This window comes from Schistocerca americana, chromosome 5, assembly GCF_021461395.2.
Source record: "Schistocerca americana isolate TAMUIC-IGC-003095 chromosome 5, iqSchAmer2.1, whole genome shotgun sequence".
In the NCBI taxonomy this organism is placed as follows: Eukaryota; Metazoa; Arthropoda; class Insecta; order Orthoptera; family Acrididae; genus Schistocerca; species Schistocerca americana.
In genome coordinates, this window is record NC_060123.1 from 226,446,545 (window position 1) to 226,470,312 (window position 23,768).

At 41.0% G+C, this 23,768-nt stretch overlaps 1 protein-coding gene across 3 annotated transcripts in view; it reads left to right on the forward strand.

Annotated features, from left to right (window-relative positions):
- The window catches only part of LOC124616764, a 443,813-nt gene that overhangs the window by 287,788 nt on the left and 132,257 nt on the right, over nucleotides 1-23,768 (forward strand). The window contains exon 1 of one of the 3 annotated variants that reach the window (XM_047145149.1): nucleotides 7,543-7,649. The exons of the other annotated variants lie outside the window; for them this stretch is intronic. The gene's annotated coding sequence lies outside the window, so the exon portion shown is untranslated. Of the gene's footprint in view, nucleotides 1-7,542; nucleotides 7,650-23,768 lie in introns of those variants that run through there. 3 annotated transcript variants of the gene reach the window in all.

Here is a 23,768-nt window from a genome sequence, read left to right on the forward strand (position 1 = left end):
CACCTTCACAATTCTCTATTATTCCAATCTCGTATAGCGCGCGCGGAAAGAACGAACACCTATATCTTTCCGTACGTGATCTTATTTCCCTTATTTTATCGTGATGATCGTTCCTACCTATGTAGGTCGGTGACAACAAAATATTTTCACATTCGGAGGAGGAAGTTCGTTATTGGAATTTCGTGAGAAGATTCCGTCGCAACGAAAAACGCTTTTCTTTTAATGATGTCCAGCCCAAATCCTGTATCATTTCTGTGACACACTCTCCCATATTTCGCGATAGTACAAACCGTGCGGCCTTTCTTTGAACTTTTTCGATGTACTCCGTCAGTCCTGTCTGGTAAGGATCCACACCGCGCAGCAGTATTCTAAAAGAGGATGACAAGCGTAGTATAGGCAGTCTCCTTAGTAGATCTGTTACATTTTCTAAGTGTCCTGCCAATAAAACGCAGTCTATGGTTAGCCTTCCCCACAACATTTTCTATGTGTTCCTTCCAATTTAAGTTGTTCGTAATTGTAATACCTAGGTATTTAGTTGAATTTACGGCTTTTAGATACACTTGGGGTAAGATATATACTGCCTACAGGAAAATTAAAGAGACCTTTGGAGAAAAGAGAACCACTTGCATGAATATCAAGAGCTCAGATGGAAACCCAGTTCTAAGCAAAGAAGAGAAAGCAGAAAGGTGGAAGGAGCATATAGAGAGTCAATACAAGGGCGATGTTCTTGAGGACAATATTATAGAAATGGAAGAGAATGTAGATGAAGATGAAATAGGAGATATGATACTGCGTGAAGAGTTTGACAGAGCACTGAAAGACCTAAGTCGAAACAAGGCCCCGGGAGTAGACAACATTCCACTATAACTACTGACAGCCTTGGGAGAGACAGACCTCACAAAACTCTACCATCTAGTGAGCAAGATTTACGAGACAGGCGAAATACCCTGCGAGTTCAAGAAGAATTCCAATCCCAAAGAAAGCAGGTGTTGACAGATGTGAAAATTACCGAACTATCAGTTTAATAAGCCACGGCTGCGAAATACTAACACAAATTCTTATCAGACGAATGGAAAAACTGGTAGAAGCCAACCTCGGGGAAGATCAGTTTGGATTTCGTAGAAATGTTGGAACACGTGAGGCAATACTGACCCTACGACTTATCTTAGAAAATAGATTAAGGAAAGGCAAACCTACGTTTCTAGCATTTGTAGACTTAGAGAAAGCTTTCGACAATGTTGAGTGGAATACACTCTTTCAAATTCTGAAGGTGGCAGGGGTAAAATACAGGGAGCGAAAGTCTATTTACAATTTGTACACAAACCAGATGGCAGTCACAAGAGTCGAGGGGCATGAAAGGGAAGCAGTGGCAGGGAAGGGAGTGAGACAGTGTTGTAGCCTCTCCCCGATGTTATTCAATCTGTATATTGAGCAAGCACTAAAGGAAACAAAAGGAAAATTCGGAATTAAAATCCATGGAGAAGAAATAAAAACTTTGAGGTTCGCCGATTACATTGTAAGTCTGTCAGACACAGCAAAGCACCTGGAAGAGCAGCTGAAAGGAATGGACAGTGTCTTGAAAGGAGGATATAAGATGAACGTCACCAAAAGCAAAACGAGGATAATGGAATGTAGTCGAATTAAATCGGGTGATGCTGCGGGAATTAGGTTAGGAAATGAGACACTTAAAGTAGTAAATGAGTTTTGCTATTTGGGGAGAAAAATAACTGATGATGGTCGAAGTAGAGAGGATATAAAATGTAGACTGGCAATGGCAAGGAAAGCGTTTCTGAAGAAGAGAAATTTGTTAACATCGACGTATCGATTTAAGTGTCAGGAAGTCGTTGCTGAAAGTATTTGTTTGGAGTATAACCATGTATGGAAGTGAAACATGGACGACAAATAGTTTAGACAAGAAGAGAATAGAAGCTTTTAAAATGTGGTGCTACAGAAGAATGCTGAAGATTAGATGGGTAGATCACATGATTAATGAGGAGGCATTGAATAGAATTGGAGAGAAGAGAAATTTGTATCACAACTTGACTAGAAAAAGGGATCGGTTGGTAGGGCATATTCTGAGGCATCATGGGATCACCAATTAAGTATTGGAGGGCAGCGTGGCGGGTAAAAATCGTAGAGGGCGACCAAGAGATGAATACACTAAACAGATTCAGAACGATGTAGGTTGCAGTAGGTACTGGGAGATGAAGAACCTTGCACAGGATAGAGTAGCATGGAGAGCTGCATCAAACCAGTCTCTGGCATGAAGACCACAACAACAACAACAACAACTTGATCTTCTGATGACTTTATTAGTCGATAAACGCCAGCGTCATCTGCAAACAACCGAAGACGGCTGCTCAGATTGTCTCCCAAATCGTGTATATAGATAAGGAACATCAAAGGGCCTATAAAAATACCTTGGGGAACGCCAGAATTCACTTCTGTTTTACTGGATGACTTTCCGTGAATTACTACGAACTGTGACCAAAAAAATGTTCAAATGTGTGTGAAATCTTATGGGACTTATCTGCTAAGGTCATCAGTCCCTAAGCTTACACACTACTTAACCTAAATTATCCTAAGGACAAACACACACACCCATGCCCGAGGGAGGACTCGAACCTCCGCTGGGAACAGCCGCACAGTCCATGACTGCAGCGCCATAGAACTCTCGGCTAATCCCGCGCGGCAACTATGACCTATCTGACAGGAAATCACAAATCCAGTCACATAACTGAGACGATATTCCATAAGCACACAATTTCACTACGAGCCTCTTGTGTGGTACAGTGTCAAAAGTCTTCCGGAAATCCAAAAATACCGAATCCATGTGAAATCCCTTGTTAATAGCACTCAACACTTTATGTGAATAAGGAGCTAATTGTGTTTCACAGGAACGATGTTTTCTAAACCCATGTTGACTGTTTGTCAATAGACCGTTTTCTTCGAGATAATTCATAATGTTCGAACACAATATATGTTCTAAAATCCTGCTGCATATCGACGTTAATGATATGGGCCTGTAATTTAGTGGATTACTCCTACTACCTTTCTTGAATATTGGTGTGACCTGTACAACTTTCCAGTCTTTGGGTACGGATCTTTCGTCGAGCGAAGGGTTGTATATGTGTGTTAAGTATGGAGCTAATGCATCAGCATGCTCCGAAAGGAACCTAATTGGTATACAGTCCGGACCAGAAGCCTTGCTTTTATTAAGTGATTTAAGTTGCTACACTACCCCCAGTATATTTACTTCTACGTTACTCATGTTGGCAGCTGTTCTCGATTCGAAGTAAGTAACTTTGAACGTGGTGTTATAGGCGGTGCACGAGCGATGAGACACAGCATCTCCGAGGTAGCGATAAAGTGGGGATTTTCCCGTACGACCATTTGATGAGTGGACCGTGAATATCAGGAATCCGGTAAAACAACAAAACTCCGACGTCGCTGCGGCTGGAAATAGATCTTCCAGGAACAGGACCAACGACGACTGAAGAGAATCGTTCAACGTGACAGAAGTGCAACCCTTCCGCAAATTGCTGCAGATTTCAACTCTGGGCCATCAACAAGTGTCAGCGTGCGAACCATGCAACGGAACATCATCAACATGAGCTTGACTCCACGGCACAAAGCTTTACGCCTCAGCTGGGCTTGTCAGTACCGACATTGGACTGTTGATGACTGGAAACATGCTGCCTGGTCGGACAAGTCTCGTTTCAAACTCTATCGACCGGATGAACGTGTATGGATATGGAGACTACCTCATGAAACCATGGACTCTGCATGTCAGCAGGCGACTGTTCAAGCTGGTAGAGGCTCTGTAATGTTGTGGCGCTAGCTGGAGTGTTATGGGACCCCTGATATGTCTAGATACGACCTTTTTTTTTTTTTTTTGCTTCTATTCATTTTGTTCGTTACTGTTCGTTACGTTTGGTGTGAGTGGACGTCACATGACATCCATTCAATTTGATCGTTGATTCCTTTACTCACTTTGTTTATTGCAGCCCTCCGACCGAACACGCTGAACCACCGTGCCGGCAACCTACTGAGCTACCCAAGCACATACAATCAGTGTCAAAGTTGCGTAAGATGCAAATAAGATTGTATCTTCAGTTTCATCTTCATTTGAAGCTAATTAGTTATCTTTGACCTGGTACTGGATACTGCAAGATCATTTTCTCCGTTTCCATTAACTTCTCTTTACTCATTTTCATTCTAGTGAGAGTATTATCGTCAGCATAAAGAAAAGATGTAAGTGTTGTGTTACTAGGGCCTCCCGTCGGGTAGACAGTTCGTCGGGTGCGAGTCGATGAGGATGAAATGATGATGATTTGAGACGACACAACACCCAGTCTCTAAGCGGAGAAAATTTCCGACGCAGCCGGGAATCGAACCCCTGCCCTTATGGTTAACATTCCGTCGCGCTGACCACTCAGCTCTACCGGCGGGGGGGGGATCATAAAAAACAGATTGGCATGGTAGAGTAGTAGGCAAGCCATTCACATAAGTCATAAACAAGAAAAGTCTAAACACGGAACTTAGGAACGCACCTGCTGAAATATTTAGTAATCGAGAACTCCTTTTGTTAAAGTTTACCTGTTAGATACAGTACTATAAGCTGACGCTCCATATGTTGAATGCCTTATTAGAATTGTAAGACTGTTGTAGGCTACCGCAGACTGTCACAAGTAAGCATAGAGTCCGGTAGTTTTCCTGGTAACTTTGGTCAGTTAAGGTCGTACCTGTACTACCCATACGACGGATGTGTTGCATACGTATCTTGCGTTACCTCAAAACGACCCCTTTCTTTATATACGCGATCTGTATCTTACTAGACTCCCTTAAAAATCGGAAGCTGTGTACCGCCTAGAAACTGAGTGAGGATATACTATATAAAGGACCACCTAACGTACAGAACATTTTTACTCTACGTAGTTATCCTTATATCTGTTACTTAAAAGTAATCAGCATTTATAGCGAAGTTGAAACTGTCAATATTTAATTTTGGTTTTATTCGAAAATTGATTATTTGTAACGTGAAACAAAGGGATGTTGTAGTAAAAATAAAGAAAACAATGCAGATGTATCATACAGCGCTAGAAAACTAAATTACCTCAACAGAAAGGTTAAGTGCCTGGCAGAGGGTTCATCGAACCACCTTCGCAATAATTCTCTGTTATTTCACTCTCGAATCGCGCGCGGAAAAAAAGAACACCTATATCTTTCTGTGCGAGCTCTGATTTCTATTATTATATTGTTATGTTCATTTCTCCCTATGTAGGTCGGGTCAACGAAATACTTTCGCATTCGAAAGAGAAAGCTGATGTTTGAAATTTCGTAAGAATATCCTCTAGCAATGAGAAACGCCTTTGTTATAGTGCTGTCCATCCCAAAGTATCATGTCTATGACGCTCTCTACCCTACTTTTCGATAGTAGGAAACGTGCTGCCCTTCTCTAAAATTTCTCGACGTATCCCATTAATCCTATCTAGTCTTTAGATTTGTGTAACCGATGTTTAACGGATTCCTTTGAGCACTCATGTCGATGACCTGAAACTTTTCATTATGTGGGGTGAGTTGCCAATTTTATCACCATACAGATATTTTATCTAAATCGTTTTGCAATTGGTTTTGATGTTCTGACGACTTCACTAGACGATGAAGGACAGCATCATCTGCAAACAACCTAAGAGGGCTGCTCAGATTGTCTCCTAAATCTTTTATGTAGATAAGGAGCAACAGGGGGCCTATAATACTACCTTGGGAAAGCCAGAAACCACTTCCGTTTTACGCGATTACTTTCCGTCAGTTACTACGAAGTGTGACCGCTCTGACAGGAAATCACGAATCCAGTCGCATAAGTGAAACGATATTCCGTGAGGGCGTAATTTGATTACAAGCCACTTGTGAGGCACGTTGTCAAAAGCCTTCTGGAAATCTAGAAATACGGAATCAATTTGAAATCCTTTCTCGACAGCACTCAACACTTCGTGTGAATAAAGAGCTAGTTGCATTTCACATGAACAATGTGTTCTGAATCTGTGTTGACAATGTATCAATAGACCGTTCTCTTCGAGGTAATTCTTAATGTTCGAACAAAATATATCTTCCAAAGTCCTACTGCATATGGATGTTAATGATATGGGCTCGTAATTTAATGGATTACTCCTATTGCCTTTCTTGAATACTGGCGTGACCTGTGCAGCTTTCCAGTTTTTGGGTGTGCATCTTTCGTCGAGCGATCGGTTTTACATGATTGTTAAATATGGAGCTATTGCGTCATCATACTCTGAATGAACCTAATTTGTATGCTATCTGAACCAGAAGATTTGCGTTTCTTCACTACTCCGAGGATATCTGATTCTAAGTTACTCATGTTGTCAGATGTTATAGGTTCGAATTCTGGAATATTTACTTCATACTCTTTGGTGAAGGAATTTCGGAAGGATGTGTTTAATAACTCCGTTTAAGCAGCATCGTCTTCGACTGTATTTCCATAGCTATCGCGCAGAGAAGGCTTTGATTGTGTCTTGCCGTTAGCATACTTTACATATGACCAGAATCTTTTTGGATTTTCTGCCAGGTGCCGATACATAGTTTCGTTGTGGAAACTATTATACGCATCTCGCATTGAAGTCTACGCTAAATTTCGAGCTTCTGTAAAAGCTCGCCAATCTTGGGTGTTTTCCTTTCGCTTAAATTAGGCTTGCTTTTTTTACTAATAAAATGCAGTTTATTTTCTGTAATGCACACAATGGACAACACTGGTGATGTGCGGTTCTAATTGTGCGCAAAACAAACAACGAAACAAAGAGAAAGACCAAAGGTAAGTCACGAGTTTCCAGTTTCTCTCGTATACATTCATTTATGTTTCTTTCCCTACCAATGCTACCGGCAATCCTAAGTCATTTATGTTGTATACCACAACTACCGAATTGTAGTTTTGGTAGAGCGCAACTCTACGCCTTAGCATTTCAGCACGCATTAAAATTTGATGACACACAGACTGAAATGTCTGCTCAGGTCCGACACACCGCCATCAACAGACAGTTACTGAACTCGGAAGAACTTCATCTCGTTCGTTGCGGGACCTGTCTTGCTTGAAATGTAACAAATTAGAGAAATAAGTTTGTGAGTTATTGTTATTTTTTGTGAAATTTTGGCGCTGTAAGCAAACGCGAATAGGGAGAGTCATTTATTTCCAGGATCTGTTTGGAAATGGAACTAGACTGGTGAGACATGAACAGTGCAGTTGGTTTGCGGCGTTGGGCGAGGAACACAAGAACAGAATCCACGAGTAAGCCGTCTTCTTTTAGGACCGCGCGGGTCGTTTTCTTTGTCAGCGATCGCGGCAGCACAGTACGGAGGTCGGGCAAAAAAATGCAACGCCTGTGCGTGTGTGGCAGCCGGCGGCGGAGCGGGGGGTGGGGGGCCTAAATTTACCTCCGCCGGCTGCGGCTGCGGCGGCGGCGGCGGTGGCGGTGGTGGCGCCCCTGTTGACTGTTGGCCGCCAGTGGGGCCCTCGCCGCGCCGAGGAACAGCAACAGCAACAGCAGCAGCAGCAGCAGCCGGGCACAGCGCCTCCCGGGCAGCGCCGCGCGCGGCTATTTTCGGCCGGACCGCCGCACGCATCGCCTTACGCACAGGTATGTCCGCGTGCACGCACCGCAGCGGACTCGCCTGGCATCTTCGGCTGTCGGCCGCTGATCGGCATTGCGTCCACCGGCAGCGTGTGCTCTCTGGTTCTGTGAGAATACCGAACACTACGGTCGAGAACTGTTACTGTACTGATCGAATTACGTCTTTGGTGGCACGAGTGCCTTGTGTCATTAGGAGTCACCGTCGCACCTACAGTTGACCACAGCAGTGCGTAACAGGCTCTAAATAAATTTTCACGAGGATCAGAGCTTAGTGAAAGCCTTCCGATTTGACACCAATTAGTAGGTTGGGTGTCAATATCGCTGTTTGTTCATTCAAGAAGCTTCTCACGATGTCTCGCGATGCAGGGTGTTCTTCTTCCAGACCTTTTAATCATATAAAATGTACAGTATTTAACAGAATTCGAACCCAGCATCCCTCTATCGGTTGACAGTGGTACCAACGACTACCGTAACTTCCGCAGTGACCCGAATATAAGCCGCAACATTAATCTTTGAGGGGGGGGGGGGGGGGAGGAGGAAGAGAAAAAGTAAGTATAGGACCATTTATGTCGCATTAACCACTTAGAAAACTACTCACAATATGGTCACTGTTAACCGCATTTTTTTATTTTCTATGTAAGTTACGTAGACATACCGATCTACACCGATATCACAGTTAATTTGGCCACCGCGTATTTGTTTCAGCACAGTCACTATTTTCGTCACGCTGACTTTGTCCTTGCTACTACCGTGCAGGGCATTGGACACAAAGCACTGCTTGAACCATACCTTTTGAAAGCTTCTCTATTCGACGTTCTCTTCGCATAACGAACAACTGCTAGTTTTAAGTTTGCATCGTAACAGCGCCTAGTCCCGATGTCTTGCCGATTTTCTTTCCACTTTACTGCTCGTTGGTGAAAACTAAATTTCACTCATTAGTTAAAGAAAAGCTGTGCTTGTTCTGTCGTGTAAAACATGGGAATTGTGAGCATAATAGTAGTCACTATCTATATCAGTTGCAATTAAAGTGCCTATTACAGTAATTGCAGTTTCCACAGTAGAATAATAAAAAAATTCGATGTACAAAAAATAAGTTTTTAGTATAAAATAAAATCGCTTAAAGACGAACACCAGCCAGCCAGCAGTAGTTACACAAGTGCAAAGTTAACGTTAGTGCAGTTTTCAGAATTGAACAATGATAAGAGAGCGAAGTACAAAGATAAGTTCGGTATATAAATAAAAAAGTAAAAAGTTACGACCCAGGGTTCGAACCTGGCCGGTTCTAAACGAGAATTGACATTCACAGCAACTTATGATTGAAAACTGGGCAACGGCGTCTTTTACACAGATAAGTTCTTAATTCAAAGTAAAAACACAAACAGGCGTCCCTGTTTTCGAACCGAGCTGATACTGTGGGAGGACAAGATCCACTCAACTGATAGGTGGTAAAGTTGGATACCGGCGTCTTTTAAATAGTTCGCGAGCAAATAACACGTACATAAATCAAAACGGTGAAGTAAAGCAGTTACATTTGCAGGGAGGGACAGCCCCCAGCGACCAGTTTTTTGTACAAGACCTGCGCGTCCGAGTGCTCAGTACACGCGAGTTTGACGTGGTTCAGATCCGATGCCGCCGTTGTGTATGAGATCTCACTGTCCAGAAGCGATGATTTTCAACCGGTATAGGCGGGCGGGGTAACCCTAGTTTCCCAGCTTCATGCGAATGAGAGAGGTAACGTGACGTCTACTGAGCTTCACCGAGCTGAAATATGGCCGATAAGAGACGTTCAGTTCTATGACCGCCCTTCTAGTGCTGGGATGCATGCCCCGTTCACAATTCCAGTCGTGGTAACCAGCTGGCTTGGCCTCCGAGTTGAAATCCATATACGGGATTAGTGTTGGGCGAAGCTATCCTTCGTAATGCTCCCATTAGCGAGGCGGTCAACTGTTTCATTATGGAGTTGCCACCTCATGCTGAATGATTAATGTACAAATAATAGCTAGCGCTGCTGTGGCGCCATTTCGGAACAGAGAACGAGTGCTACAGTTGAAGTTCCTATGATGCGAAAATACATCGGTATTTGTAGGGTCGTGCAGCTAGGCCGCACCCTAATTTCTCCACGTCCAAATTTTGGAGAAAAAGTGAGACTTACGTTCGGTGCGATACGGTATTTCCCTTCTGGAAATGAAGGTTTCTGTGACTTTTCAGACTTATTATAATCCACCCCTTAGTAATCACTAGCAGACGGCTGTCTTTAATTAACACGAAGCGTTTTGGGAGCACGGAGACATCCTAAGTGCTTTGCTCTTGACTTACATTAGTCAACGAGTTCAAAAATCACCTTCGTCCTTTTACATAGACTGAAGATGTTGGGTATTTTGAAAGTCTGTGAGGCATACACACACGCATATGGCACCGTGTCAATACCACACCATTCGAATGTTTGAATATAGTGTAATATTTGCACGTTGATATCCAAAGTAGCAAACATCGTCGACCTGTACAAAAAGACGCAAGTGACACCGGAAATTGTGAGGCATAAATGTAAGACACATGAGGACGGTAGCCTTGTGCTAATTATACAATGAGTGAAAGAAAAAAAGTCGCGTTTTGAGTAACGTAACTTAACGGAGGTGTCACTAACAACCACTGATAAAGTTTTAACAATGTGATTCGCTTTCTAGCAGATAAGTACTGCCCCATAATCGAGAGGGGCGTAGTTCGAATACTGTTTCAATTTGACAGCTTTAGATTTTTCGTGACATTTGGAAACCATCATAGGCTTCTTGTCTGTCTGTCTTCCTATCTTTAAGTGTGTCTGACTGGCTGAATTACTAATTTCATGCCATGAAAAATCTCAAGAGAGAGGCAAAAAGTATAAATCATTTCATAGAGAGGAAAAATCTAGAGGAAAACAGGACTTGTACAACGGTCTTGAAAACCTAGTGTTGTCAGTTCGATTCTCAGTGAAGAACTCCCTTTACATTTTTTAAAAACAGAATGAAGGCAGTCACACCACGTGAGAGTAGAACCATGAAATTTACGAAAACTGACAGAAGATGCCAGTGAAAGGAGAGACCTAAAGCTGAGAAAAGTCTTTCATGATGTGGAAAAACCTATATTTGTGCTATCATTGTCTGTCATGGCATGTGTTTCCTTCTGTGTTAGGTCGTATGTATCATAATTGCTCTTATGTTTTACTATCACAAAAATTGCTGACATCGGACTATAAATCGAAGATTTATTAGTCACTTAATGTTACTTTTTGTTGTGGAAATGCTTCGTGTTTAGCCAAACTGTCAACCTTCGGCGTGGTTGGGTATGCGATGGAAACATATTACTTCCAACAACACCATGCGTAGTAAAACGCACATGTGGTGTTCTAATTAATCTTCGAGTGATGTCCGCTTTACCTTTAACTCCTTGTAAATCAGTTCCTCGCAGAAGAGTTTGGATATTGGTGCATATTACATTACTTACGATGTAAATTTTCTTTTTTGAAGGAGGACTTAACAGTCACACCTCCTTCCCAACAGATTATTTCGTTTCGTTTTATATAGATATTTAATCAATTTGTTCTACGCAAAAATCAGTGGATTTTTGTTTCTTCAGTCCCCTTTATCCGCCTGTGCAATAGAACTACACCATTCTAGCTTTTTCTTCAAAAACGTAAGTTAAATTTTAGGTACCAACTTCATTCATCACCGCCTTCATGTCCACAAACACTAATTAACACTGACGTTTCTAAAGGTGATGACGATGAATGTTAAATTACCTAACTACAGCGCTGTCACCATTTTTATTTCCTAATTTCTGCTTGTGTTTGTGCGGATGCTACGCAGAATTTCTTACGTAGTATCAGCGTATTTCCTCATCTCATAGTTTCTTGCACTGTTTCAAGTTGTAATTGACTGAACACTATGATGATGGCATAATACCTTCCCCGTAAATCGATGTCCTATGACCTAGGTAATGGCATTCAACTACTTTCGCAGAATCAAATAGAAAACACCAAAGGCAAAAGTAAATTCTTGCTTCTGGCATGAATTTTGCATTGAAGCAACGAAAACATTAACAGAAGTCCACAAAAAAGAATTTTTAATGAATGTACCTAAGGTCTCAACATAGTAGTCGGATAATTTATCATTCAGTTGCATCACTTGCAGAAGCCTCGAGCTTCATTATCAACTGTTTCTTTTGGGCAAGATCATCAGTAGTAAATCAGGTTTCCTTTCGCAGAAATGAAGTACGGGGAGCTGCCTACGTACCTAAATGAATGGCTGGTACTAAGAATACAGTAGTCCGCTAGTGACATCAACAATCAGGTGAAAGATTCCCAATAAACTGGACGGAAGAAAGGTTCAGCTCCAAATCAGGTTTATTACTAAAAGTACCACGATGAATCGCATTTCTATAGCTTTGACGTCATATTCCTTGAATACTTCTATTTGAGTAATGACTATTTTGTTCATTCCTTCTAGGAATAAATAAGAAAACAGCGCTATACTCAAGTGTAAGTAAGAGATTTTCAGTAATCTGCTACATAGTTCCAATTGGTGCCTTAGTGGTATCAGCGAATGAATATAAAGACTGGGGATTGAGTCCCTGCTTCGTACTAAGATGCATTATTTTATTTTTGCAGTAGTTGTGGTTTTACTACTGCTATGTGGATATAACAAATACCGACTTCTATTACCGATCAGAAGAGACAAAACCCTAAAATCTCTAATATTAACGGTCCTTGTAAAGCGCTATTATTTTCAAACCACCTTCCGACGGATACTGGTGTTTACGTCCAATAAAATTTACATTATTCTAAAGTTTTATAGTACCGGTAATGCTAACATTACAGTACAGTCGTATACTCTTAGTTTCCTGTAAAATACAAATCGTAATATGAATCGGTTTTAAGATTGAAGAAATACTCTCTTTCATTTAATACCAGAGTGTCTCTCTGACTGTTTCTTCGTTGTAAGAACTGCAGGCTACTTATGTTTTCCAGTTCTCTATAGACCTTACAGAAGTTCACACGAAGGTCTGTGGTGCACAGTAAAAGAAATTTGCTAACATTCTTAATAAAAGCTGTCTTCTAAAATCTTCGACGGTGTACTCCTCCTCCTCCTCATCATCATCATCATTTAAGACTGATTGTGCCTTTCAGCGTTCAGTCTGGGGCATAGTCCCCCTTATAAAATTCCTCCAGTGCTAACATTGGTGCCTCTTCTGATGTTAAGCCTATTATTTCAAAATCATTCTTAACCGAATCCAGCTACCTTCTCCTTGGTCTATCCGGACTCCTCCTACCCTCTACTGCTGAACCTCGTGAGTCTCTTGGGTAACCTTGCTTCTCCCATGAGTGTAACATGACCCCACCATCTAAGCCTGTTCGCCCTGACTGCTACATCTATAGAGTTCATTCCCAGTTTTTCTTTGATTTCCTCTTTGTGGACACCCTCCTGCCATTGTTCCCATCTACTAGTACCTGTAATCATCCTAGCTACTTTCATATCCGTAACCTCAACCTTATTGATAACGTAACCTGAATCCACCCAGCTCTCGCTCCCGCACAACAAAGTTGGTCTAAAGATTGAACGGTGCACAGATAACTTAGTCTTGGTACTGACTTCCTTCTTGCAGAAGAGAGTAGATCGTAGCTGAGCGCTCGCTGCATTAGCTTTGCTACACCTCGCTTCCAGTTCTTTCACTATGTTGCCATCCTGTGAGAATATGCATCCTAAATACTTGAAACCGTCCACCTGTTCTAACTTTGTTCCTCCTATTTGGCACTCAAACCGTTTACATCTCTTTCCCACTGACATTACCTTCGTTTTGGAGATGCTAATCTTCATACCACAGTCCTTACATTTCTGATCTAGCTCTGAAATATTACTTTGCAAACTTTCAATCGAATCTGCCATCACAAATAAGCCATCCGCATATGCGAGACTGCTTATTTTGTGTTCACATATCTTAATCCCATCCAACCAGTCTATTGTTTTCAACATATGATCCATAAATAAGATGAACAACAGTGGAGACAGGTTGCAGCCTTGTCTTACCCCTGAAATTACTCTGAATCATGAACTCAATTTATCGTCAACTCGTAACTGCTGCCTGACTATCTATGTAAAGACGTTTAATTGCTTGCAAAAGTTTGCCTCCCATTCCATAATCTCGTAGGACAGACAATAACTTCCTCCTAGGAACCCGGTCATATGCCTTTTTAAGATCTATAAAGCATAGATACAATTCACTGTTCCACTCGTAACACTTTTCCATTATTTGCCGTAAGCTAAAGATCTGGTCCTGACAACCTCTAAGAGGCCTAAACCCACACTGATTTTCATCCAATTTGTCCTCAACTAGTACTCGCACTTTCCTTTCAACAATACCAGAGAAGATTTTGCCCACAACGCTGATTAAAGAGATACCTCTGTAGTTGTTACAATCTTTTCCGTTTCCATGTTTAAAGATTGGTGTGATTACGGCTTTCGTCCAGTCTGATGGAACCTGTCCCGACTCCCACGCCATTTCAGTTATCCTGTGTAACCATTTAAGACCTGACATTCCACTGTATTTGATGAGTTCCGACTTAATTTCTTCCACCCCAGCCGCTTCATTGCACTGCAACCTATTGACCATTTTCTCCACTTCCTCAAATGTGATCCTATTTCCATCATCATTCCTATCCCATGGTACATCGAAATCTGAAACATTACTGATCGTATTTTCACCTACATTGAGCAACTCTTCAAAATATTCCCTCCATCTGCCCAAGGCATCAACAGGATTCACCAGCAGTTTTCCTGACCTGTCCAGAATGCTTGTCATTTCCTTCTTACCTCCCTTTCGAAGACTGCTAATTACACTCCAGAATGGTTTTCCAGCAGCTGGACCCAAAGTCTCCAACCTGTTTCCAAAGTCTTCCCAAGATTTCTTCTTGGATGCTGCAATTATCTGTTTGGCTTTGTTTCTTTCTTCAACAAAACTTTCTCTGTCTACCTGAGTTCTAGTATGTAGCCATTTTTGATATGCCTTCTCTTTCCTTTTACAGGCTGCCTTGACTGTGTCATTCCACCAAGCTGTTTGCTTCATCCTACCTTTATACACTACTGTTCCAAGACATTCTTTAGCCACTTCTATTACTGTGTCCCTGCACTTCGTCCATTCCTTTTCCAATGACTGTAATTGACTACATTCAACTAACTGGTACCTTTCTGAGATCACTGTTATGTAGTTGTGCCTGATTTCCTTATCCTGAAATTTCTCCACTCTTATCCTCCTACATATGGACCTGACCTCCTGCACTTTCGGCCTCACAGTACCAATTTCACTGCAGATTTAATAGTGATCAGTATCATCAAAGAATCCCCTGAATACGCGTGTGTCCCTCAGAGCCTTCCTGAATTCCTGATCTGTTATTATATAGTCAATGACAGATCTGGTTCCCTTGCCTTCCCAAGTATACCGGTGAATGTTCTTATGTTTAAAAAAGGAGTTTGTGATTACTAAGCCCATACTGGCACAGAAATCCAGGAGTTGTTACCAGTTCCTGTTGGCCTCCATATCCTCTCCAAATTTACCCATAACCTTTCCATACCCTTCTGTTCGATTTCCAATCCTGGCATTAAAATCACCCATGAGCAGAACACTGTCCTTGTCCTTTACTCTAACAACTGCATCACTGAGAGCGTCATAAAAACTATCCATCTTATCTTGATCTGTCCCTTCACAATGCGAATATACTGACACAGTCCTAATTTTCTTGCTAGACACTGTCAAATCTATCCACATTAGTCGTTCGTGTACTTTTATGAAAAATATTGTAAACGTTGGGAGTGTGATCATACCTTTTATAAAAGATTTGTGAAGGATCTTTGACGGTGTAATCCGGTCTAAGGCCTTCCAAATAAGTACTTGTTCATGCCTTGGTATAGTTTGTACTTAGGTCTAAAGTGCAGCCGGCCGCTGTGGCTGAGCGGTTCTGGGCGCTTCAGTCCGGAACCGCGCTGTTGCTACTGTCGCAGGTTCGAGGCCTACCTCGGGCATGGATATGTGTGTTGTCCTTAGGTTAGTTAGGTTTAAGTAGTTCTAAGTCTTAGGGGACTGATGACCTCAGATGTTAAATCCCATAATGCTTAGAGCCATCTGAACCATTTTTTTTTCTTTTTTTCTAAAGTGCGAAGTTGCACAGAGTTCCAGATCTCACCAACGTATCTTCTGCACTATGAGCTTATCCCAGAGTCTGGCCTTTTAATAACTGGATGATCCGTCAGAAAGTTTGAATGTAAAGTCTAAACCACTTCTAAATCACTCTTACTACTCAGACTTTGAAATCAGTAAGTGTAATAAAGCCTTGTAACAAGATCAAAGCGGTTGCTTTCAAAGAAAACGTGGACTTCAGGGACAAGTTCAAACAGCGGTCCAAAATGTTCGGAGTTTGGAGTAATAATATGGCGATTTTAATGCTTCAGGTGTTCTTCTTGAGTGCAGCTAAATGAAAGTAAGAAAAGCTCTTCTTTGGGAAGTTGTTCAACTCGTGCGTCACGTTGACCTAATGTCGACTGTGTCTTCAAAGCGTTGAACCTTCATATGACTTTCTGCATTTTGTCGTTTTGTTGTAGGGTCACACTGTTAAGACCAAGTTTCGTCATCTGTGATGATACAAAATTGGTAAGGCTTTCGTGACCACTTGTTGACGAACTGCCATCTAATCTTTAGATGAACGTCGTCCGAAGAACCCGAGACAGAAGCCAATAGGCAGTTTTCATCTGTGATGATGTTTTCCAGAAAAGAATTATCTGCGTTCCGTATTTCAATCAAGTCGCGGCACGTGTCCGCGTGTCTGTTCAGCAGTTAAGGTGGGGGGGGGGCAACATTTGCAAACACTTTTCTCTTTTTCAAAACATCCCTTAGAATGTATTGTACGTCTGATACTCAGGTGTTGTTCTATTGCGCTTTGTGACACAACCAAGTTGATACACTACGGGAGCACGTACGCTGTTGAACACTGCCTGCCCACAACCGGCTGGTTGAATGAACATCTTTTTACAGCTGTTAGTTCAAACTGCCACCGCAGTTACTGCGCTGACGTCGGCCAGGAATAAAATCAGACTCTAAGCTTTTTGGACCGACAGTGTGTGTACTTTAAAGCGATGCAGGTGCATTATTTACGAAAGCAGGAACAGTTCTCTGTGAATATTATTCATTCATAGGTTAAAACATTCTGCATTTATCTAGTTGTGCTGCAATAAAATTCACCAATTTTGCAGCGTCATGAGGGAAGAAAACGAAGATTAGGTATTAACATACCGACAACGATGAGATCTTTAGAGATAGAGCACAAGATCGGACAGGAGGAGGACAGAGAATAGAATCGGCCTGTCCTTTTCAAAATAACTGTCCGGACGTTTGATTTTAATGACTTTGGGTAAACACGTAGAAGCTAAATCAGGATGGCCTGACGGACTGATCCTCGGTCCTAACGATTGGGAGGCCAGTGTCTCCCCATGTCTCTTAGTAAGTCGTCACCAATGATTTATTTTAGTTCACTTGTTCTTAGATTCTCTTAGCCTTGTTTTATTGTGCACTTCATGTTTCCACACCGTCGCCTACCTTTACTCGCCCCTGAGCCACTGCACGTTCTTGATATGGCGGACTATCAAATCAACGGCTAATCCCTTTTTATCCTTTCACTATATCTATCGATGACACTGTAATTCCGTCAGAGACAGCAAAGCACTTGGAAGAGCTGTTGAACGGAATGGGCAGCGTCTTCAAAGGAGAACATAAGATGAACATCAACAAAGGCAAAGCAAGGGTAATGGAATGAAAAGTGATGCTGAGGGAATCAGATTAGGAAACGACACACTTAAAGTAGTAGATGAGTTATGTTGTTTGGGCAGCAAAATAACTGATGAAGACTGAAGTAGAGAGGATATACAATGTAGACTGGCAATGGCAAGACAGGTTTCTGATGAACAGAAATTTGTTAACATCGAATATAGATTTGAGTGTTAGGTAGTCTTTTCTGAAAGTATTTGCATGGACTGTAGCCATGTATGAAAGTGAAACGCTAACGATAAACTGTTTAGACAAGAAGAGATTAGAAGCTTTTGAAATATGGGGCTGCAGAAGAATGATGAAGATTGGGTGGGTAGATCACGTAACTAATGAGGAGGTACTGAATAGACTTGGGAAGAAAAGAAAACCGTGGCACAACCTGACTAGAAGAAGGGATCGGTTGATAGGACACATTCTGAGACATCAAAGTATCACCAATTTAGAAGTGGTGTGATGTGTTTGTGTGGGGGCGGGAGGGGGGGGGGGAACTAACTGTAGAGGCAGGCCAAGAGATGAGTATAGTAAGCATTTTCAGAAGGATGTAAGTTGGTGGTTATTCGGAGATAAAGAGGTTTGCACAGCATAGAATAGCGTGGAGAGCTGCATCAAACCACTCTTTGCATTGAAGACCACAACAACATATCGATCTTGCTATGAATCGCCAGTAGCCTTACATTCGATGGACGATTAAATCACACTCATGAATCAGTTATAAGACATCTTGCCTTCATTTACAAAATCTCCTTTACTACTATGCAATAGTAGATGGTTCTTTTTAACAGGTGTTGGCTCCTATTACAAGGAATTTAAGTACTGACTGATGAATACTGTTTTTCCCCATACATATAAATGATCTCTCTGCTGAAGCACATCAAGGAAAAAGTTTCTTTTCTACAGTACACGATTATTATAATTAATTTGAATAGAAAAACAGCAGCAGAGAAAATTCTACATTCATCCTTCAAAGAATTATTTAGGGTATTTTTTTTTTTTACAAATGGCGTCTCTTAATATTTTTTTAAATATTTGCTGTCTGTTCCACTCTACATCAATTAGTGCTACATGAAAGACTAGTTTATACCGTAGGGACTCTAAGAACGTTTTGGTTGTATACATTGGCGAAATTTAAAACTAGAAAAGAATGATAATTTGTTATTAACCCAGACCAGATATTTTGCACCTTGTATCATTGCAACTAAGGCGGAGAAACTACTCATAACGTTGACATACTTTGCTTATTTCGGTCAATAATATCCTGAGGTAACTTATCTTTGAAAAACGAAAATTTTTGCTACAAAAATTACATGTAAGAATAATATTCGTACGAGAATCTAAAAAAGAGCCGCTTAAGGAGTAAGGTATTTTGACTATAGACTCACGATAAGAAATTTCCTCAGATAATAGAATGTAGGAAGAATAACAGTTCCCACGTTACAATACTGGGAGAAAGACTTTCGTCATTATTCTTAATTTAAACTAAGTTTAGTGCACAAATGGACGTATAATGCTGTCTATTTAAGTCTTTAACAGTTTACCTAATGATATAAAACGCCTTGACAGCAAACATAGATTACAAACGAAGTCATGTTATTCCCTCTGGGTTTTTTCTTCCACTCCAAATTAGAATTTCTTCATATAAACTCTTAACTCAATGTAGTGCATAATTACATCTTTATTTTTCGTTATTAAATTAAATATTTTATACTGATATGTGAGTTAATCGGTTAGCACCTAGCGAGAAGATATGTTTAAAAACAAAATAATTTCATAGTAAGCTGTAAACTGTCTCATCCCGTGTCTCACAGACGCCCGATAAAACATGCAAATGAGTTTTTCAGTGTTTATCGTAAAAATACTTGTTGGTTACTATATTAACTACACTGGTTTGCAGACAACAAAATAGTGAGATGAACATGCACTTTCTATGCCTTTGTAGAGCTTTCCATGCATGTTAAAGAATTACTGTCCGTATGAAATCAAACGGGCCCGTTTTACAGTAGGTTATAAACGAATTAGAAATAAATCCCTTGTAAATTTGCATCTTATGATATTCCATTGTGGCTTGCTTGCTCCAAGGATTTCTGGAAATACCATGTTCCAGATCACAACAAAACGCTAAATCCTCCCTAACCCTGAGTGTGCAGTTCTATTTCGCATGAAAAACTGTTAACGACAAATGGGGAAGGGGGAGATGAAAATACAGTAATGAATGGCAGAACGTATGTAATCGTGTTGATGCTAATGTCTTTAAGATGCAAAATTACGCTGGAACCTCAGAAAATTACTATGAAGAGGCAAACTGGAGAAAAGGGGGGGATGACGCCGAACATGTTTTTTCATTGACGAATACGAGAGACAAAAAATGGGAAATATACCAAAATGCAGCAGTGGGAAATTTTTGATTGTAGAATCACTGAGTATGAGGAAAGAATAGTAGATGATTTGAACAGCAAATTAGGTTTGTTTTCTCTTAGAATAACCCATTCAAAAATACGAGAAAAAAGGCAAAAGGAAAGATGTTTCTAGAAGAAGGAGACCTTTAGGAAAGCTTCTTTCAGATTGTAAATCCAGTGTTCGTGTTGGAACTGTATCCCGGTTCTGCGATTTCTGTCTGTCACGTGTTACTACTTTCGTCTCCTGCAATGGCTTTTGTGATTTTTTTTTTTTTTTTTTTTATGAATTACATCGGGTGAAGAGCGGCTAGCCAATCCTTGCGCTGACACATGAGAGAAAGATATATCAATAAATATGCAATATAATAAACTCGACAAACAAAAACACTTATACATTACAGGAAGTGAAAAGCTACGTGTATTATAACAGTAACTGGCTGTGTTTGATCAGTCTTGTGGGACAACTTGGAGAAGAATAGTTCTTGCAGAGTACAGGACACACTTGGTTTGTTAGCTTCGAGGCAGGGTGTAGGAGACAAAATACTAGGCAACGACCATGAACTCGGTTCAGAGAGTGTAACGTGATTCTCGCGAAGTGGTTCAGAAGCACGAAGGGAAAGCGATAGTTCGGACGGGGACCTGAAGCATTTAGTGCCAGTCCGAAGCTATAACTTCCCGCGACGTCGCCTGCTAAAATAGTTTCTAGAAGGCTTGGAGTGCAAAATGAACCGAGACGTTCTGTTGCCAAGAAACCAAAGAAAATCGTCGCTATTTCACTCTGGTGTTCGGAACGATTCATTTTCTCAGCTATGTCCTTACGCGAGAATTCCATTAATGATCAGCGTTGTTTTATATCTTTCAAGTAAAAAAGAGACGATACCTCAAGATAACGGATTGTTATAATTAAAGTCCAGTTACTCCGGAGGTCCAACGTGGGCTATAATTATAGAATGGCAGCGAAACTTGGTAGATATGCTGATGCGTAAATGCTGATATAATTTATGCTGAAAAAAATTAGTTCCACTTTTGGTCACTTGGTGCAAATCTGGCGCTGTACAGTATCTCATCGACGCCTCTGGTGAACATATTAAACAATTAGTATAAGTTTGGATTAATAATAAAAGTAATATTTTGCCTTTCTCCCTTGTTTGACCTTTTCTGCCCATGTCCCATTTCTAATCCATGACATATGAAAACATTTTTTTATGTCTCTCTTGCATTTACAGCGTCAGATTTGCACCTGGTGGCCAAAATTGAACTAATCTTTTTCCGAAGTAAATCGATTCTGTATTAACGCATTAGAATATCTACCAAGTTTCGCTGCCATACCTCAATTACAGCCCACACTGGACCTCTCTCTGAGCAGCTGCACATTAATTACAACCACCTGGTATAACTAAAAAGACATACCGGCGAAAAGCAGGCAATGCGAATGTTTTAAATGGTTCAAATGGCACTGAGCACTATGGGACTTAACTTCTGAGGTCATCAGTCCCCTAGAACTTAGAAGTACGTAAACCTAACTAACGTAAGGACATCACACACATCCATGCCCGAGGCAGGATTCGAACCTGCGACCGTAGCGGTCGCGCGGTTCCTGACTGTAGCGCCTAGAACCGCTCGGCCACCATGGCCGGCGAATGTTTTACTGGCACTGATATATTAATAACAAAATTTTGTATTCTTAGGTGACATTTAGATAATATGTAAGCGACCGTGACAAAGATGCTAGTGTGCAAGCGCCGAACCTTAAAAACTAAAGGTATCTAACTGGACGACGTGTTTGGTCATAGCAAATGTAGGTAGCGTCATATGAAGAGTCATCGTACAAAGTTACAACTAATCTTTACCCATTAATTCACGATTAATGTTTCACTCAGTATGATGTGATACAAATATACAGGGTGGTCCATTGATAGTGACCGGGCCAAATATCTCACGAAATAAGCATCAAACGAAAAAACTTCAAACAACGAAACTCGTCTAGCTTGAAGGGGGAAACCAGATGGCGCTATGGTTGGCCCGCAAGATGGCGCTGCCATAGGTCTCAAACGGATATCAACTGCGTTTTTTTTTTTTAATAGGAACCCCCTTTTTTATTACATATTCGTGTAGTACGTAAAGAAATATGAATGTTTTAGTTGGACAACTTTTTTCGCTTTGTGATAGATGGCGCTGTAATAGTCACAAACATACGGCTCACAATTTTAGACGAACACTTGGTAACATTTTATCGATGGCAATCAAAATGGTGCAATGCATGCTGATTTCCTACGTAATGTTCTACCTATGTTACTACAAGATGTTTCACTGCATGAAAGAATGGCGATGTACTTCCAACATGATGGATATCCGGCACATATCTCGCGTGCAGTTGAAGCGGTATTGAATAGCATATTTCATGACAGGTGGATTGGTCGTCGAAGCACCATACCATGGCCCACACGTTCACCGGATCTGACGTCCCCGGATTTCTTTCTGTGGGGAAAGTTGAAGGATATTTGCTATCGTGATCCACCGACAACACCTGACAATATGCGTCAGCGCATTGTCAATGCATGTCCGAACGTTACGGAAGGCGAACTACTCGCTGTTGAGAGGAATGTCGTTACACGTATTGCCAAATGCATTGAGGTTGACGGACATCATTTTGAGCATTTATTGCATTAATATTGTATTTACAGGTAATCACGCTGTAACAGCATGCGTTCTCAGAAATAATAAGTTCACAAAGGTACATGTATCACATTGGAACAACCGAAATAAAATGTTCAAACGAACCTACGTTCTGTATTTTAATTTAAAAAACCTACCTGTTACCAACTGTTCGTCTAAAATTGTGAGCCATATGTTTGTGACTATTACAGCGCCATCTATCACAAAGTGAAAAAAGTGGTCCAACTAAAACATTCATATTTCTTTACGTACTACACGAATATGTAATAAAAATGGGGTTTCCTATTTAAAAAAACGCAGTTGATATCCGTTTGACATATGGCAGCGCCATTTAGCGGGCCAGCCAAAGCGCCATCTGGTTTCCCCCTTCAAGCTAGACAAGTTTCGTTCTTTGTAGTTTTTTCGTTTGACGCTTATTTCGTGAGATATTTGGCCCGGTCACAATCAATGGACCACCCTGTATATACTTGTTCTATAAATTAAAGACTTATGTGATATATTGAAATTTAATGTATATCTGTCCGTACAGAGACTATTTATTATGCACGCCATGATTAGATACCTGCTGTTAACTTCCGCATTATCTCTAAATTCGTGCTACACCAAAGCAAGTAGGCCATTAGCCACGTTTCCTTGACATTGATAACATGCTCTGTATAAAAATTTTATCCGGTGAAGTATTAACCAAATGTATTCATCTCTCCGGTCTAATCATTTATGTTAATAAACAGTACTGAAAGTTACGAAGTGCCAGCTGTTTTACAAACAAATTAAATGTGTCTAAATTATCAACAACAATTTAATGTGAGGTTTAAATTACTGACTGCCTTCTGTGACGCAGTTTCAGTGCTGAAAGTCAGTTTCCTATAAAACTGATATTATCTCAACTGCGTACTTTTCGTCACTTTCTGTTTCGCGTATCAGTAACATGCTTCGTATTGCGAATATTGTTTCTATCATTTCGTCATGTAACTGATTTTACCTTTTTATTCAATTTTCCACAAGAAACAAGTGCGCCAGATTTCTGTTAGGGACCATTAGTGATGTAAAAGAATAATCTTTAATTACATATTTCCTATTTTTACAGTTGTTTAATGCGTTACATCATAGAGGTTCGAGATATATAGCCGGCCGCGGTGGTCTAGCGGTTCTAGGCGCTCAGTCCGGAACCGCGGGACTGCTACGGTCGCAGGTTCGAATCCTGCCTCGGGCG